Below are 2,911 nucleotides of genomic sequence, written 5' to 3' on the forward strand. Positions count from 1 at the left end.
TAACATGCAACTACTACATGCAATGCATGAATAGTCTTTCCCATCCATCCATCCATCCATCCATCCATCCATCCATCCATCCATCCATCTATCTATCTATCCATCCGTCCATTCATTCTGTAAACCCTAACACTCAATTAATTGAGTAGAGCCAACTCAAATTAAACAAATTAGTTTAATTATATTAACTTTTATGAGTATTTAGAATTTTCTTTTTCTTTTGAGTTCACAAAACTGGCACATTTTAAGTAATCTGAATTGTTTCACTGTTTTGTGTTTTATGAACTTGTTTCTTTTAATTTAGACAATCTTAAATTTAACTGAAATTAAGCTGGGATTTTCATTTCCCAGCATGCTTTGCCATGACACTCAAAAGTTAGAGTAAATGCTAAAATTAAGTGTTACATAATGTTTTGGTGCAAGATTAATAAAGCATACATCATGGTGACGAGTGGACCATGAGCTTAGTTTGACAACAGACGTGTTAAATGTTTATATTGCTGTACTCATTCAGCAAGTGCTATGCTATGCTAATGTTATCAAAGCATTGTGTTACCAATTAGCAAGGTAGCTTTTACTGAATAAGCAATTTAAAGCTAGCAAAGTTACCACTACTAAAAATATTTAAGTTGAGATTACATGATAATTTTAAATTGAATGTATGAATTAGCTTACTCAAATATTTTTCTTTGGAAAACCAGGCTTTTAAAAAAGTAGTACTGTATTATGTGGAAACAGAATTTTAAAGTCTTTACAACGGCAATTACTCTATAAGATCCTAAGATTTAAAAAAAAAAAAAAAAAAAAAAAATCACAACTTCCAAAATAGTTGTATGGAAATTTTGTCAAGAATTTGCATTACCCTGACTAAGGTCTATACAGTATATACTGTGCATTATGCAGTATTCCAGTCCAAACATTGTGCATTTCATGCCAGACACAAGTTCAATAGAATTTCACTGGCAGTGAGTCTGGAATGGCTTAGTTTGTTCAAAGAGCACCTTCACACCTTCCGCAGTAACCACACTGCATACCTTTATTAAGCACACCTGTCTCTAATGAACAGGAAGGTGTTAGATGATAATTGTAGCTCAGAAAAATTAAAAAAAGGTCCATGTCAATTCTCTATTACATTAAACTCAAGGACCTACGTAAACATTTGCAATAACAAAACAAGTCTCCACATGCGCACAAATGTATCTCACCATGAACAATTGGAGACACGATCACATAGAGGGCAACAAGCTCAAGGTTGAGCACCCTGGGGGCTCCTGGGTGGGTCTGAGGCTCAAGACGGCTAATGTTCTTGGCTCTAAATCTTCATTACCGATTCCACCAACACACCCTCACAGCCCTCGGTCCAGCTGGGTCTCCCGTACCGACAGACTGGCAGACTTTAAGATGCCCAGGTGGCACAGGAAGCCCTGGAACTATGCCTAGCTGAGCGGACACACGCAAATACACACATTAACAACACAGCGAATATAATACATTTTGCACACAAACACAGACTAAAGCACCGCTCCACCTTAGCGCAATTAGCGCAGCACACATTGCTCGAGGGCGCGAGAGGAAATGAGTTTTTTGGTAGGCGTGGGGAAAATGGGGGAAAGGAGGGAGGGAGGGATGAAGGAAAGAGAGAGGAGAGGGAAGCCGGGTGCAGGAGGATTAGGTAGGCGGTGGGGGTTATGCTTGGAGGAGGAAATATAATGCATAGTGTGGTAGTATGTACTCAGTAAGGTAAACGCTCGGTGCCCATATAGAAAAAACTCTCTCCAATCCTCACATGTACCTGTCTCCATCTAGCGCTCACGCTTCCCGGCCCTCACGTCGCGCCTCTCGCTCTGTCACGCCTAATTATAGGGAAAAGCGGGATGATGACAAAGCAAAATGCATTATAAAAGCGAGCTGCGCTTAAACAGGCTAATTAACTACTGTCAGCCGCCTTTTACACATGCGACAAAGCGCCGGGTTTAATGGGATTTAATTAAAATTTATCAAAAGGCAGTTCATTACAAACACTGTTTCCACATTATGTATCATACAAATTTCAACAAATAAATGTGTCACGGGAAGGACGCATAGTTATTTATGAAGTGTAATGCCGGCACACTGAGCAGAGGACCTCTTCTAAATCCAGTGTGAGATTTTGGATTAGGTCTGCTACTGTCAAACTATCACTGACACATCTGCCCTAACCGTTAAATGATCTTATGGGTTAGCCGAATACATTTGAGATCTTAGGCTCACTATCTCTGCAATTCAGATGTTCAATCCAAATCTTACAGAAGTTAGAACATGCTTTAGAACCACTTTTAAAGGAACAGATCACACAAAATTTCATTTACTTACACTCATGTTCAGGGCGTGTCATGAACAATCGAGTATGCCTTGGAGCCCATATGGGTAGCCGTTTGTAATGCCTGATCAAACAAAAAAACAACCTGAATAAAAATTCGCATTGGTTATTGAATAAGCTAGAAGGCTAACTGACTAAGCTAGTATGCTGAGTGGCCATCTAGCAAAACAGAAGCTAACAAAAAAAAAAAAAAAAAAAACACACAAAGACGAAAAAGTGATTAATTTCACAATCTATATAAAACTGTACACTACTGTTTAAGGGTTTGGGGTCACCAAAGATGCATTAAATCGATCAAATGTGACAGTAAAGACATGTATAATGTTACAAAAGATTTCTTTTTCAAATAAATGCTTTTCTTTTGAACTTTCTATTCATAAAAGAATCCTGAAAAAAAAAAAAAACAGAGAAAAATATAAATATATATAAAAATATATTAAGCAGCACAACTGTTTTAAACATTGATAATCACAAGAAATGTATCTTGAGCAGTAAATCAGCATATTAGAATGATTTCTGAAGGATCGTGTGACACTGAAGACTGCAGGAATG

At 37.7% G+C, this 2,911-nt stretch overlaps 1 long non-coding RNA gene across 1 annotated transcript; it reads right to left on the bottom strand.

Moving 5' to 3' along the window:
• Positions 1 to 399: 399 nt before the first annotated feature.
• Positions 400 to 2,706, bottom strand: LOC127516141 (uncharacterized). Its single transcript, XR_007930939.1, has 3 exons — positions 2,353 to 2,706; positions 1,793 to 1,853; positions 400 to 1,440 (listed from the first exon to the last, which is right to left on the bottom strand). It is a non-coding gene; the product is annotated as an uncharacterized LOC127516141 (long non-coding RNA).
• Between the last annotated feature and the right edge of the window lie 205 nt (positions 2,707 to 2,911).

The sequence above is a fragment of the Ctenopharyngodon idella genome, chromosome 7 (assembly GCF_019924925.1).
Source record: "Ctenopharyngodon idella isolate HZGC_01 chromosome 7, HZGC01, whole genome shotgun sequence".
NCBI classification, from domain to species: Eukaryota; Metazoa; Chordata; class Actinopteri; order Cypriniformes; family Xenocyprididae; genus Ctenopharyngodon; species Ctenopharyngodon idella.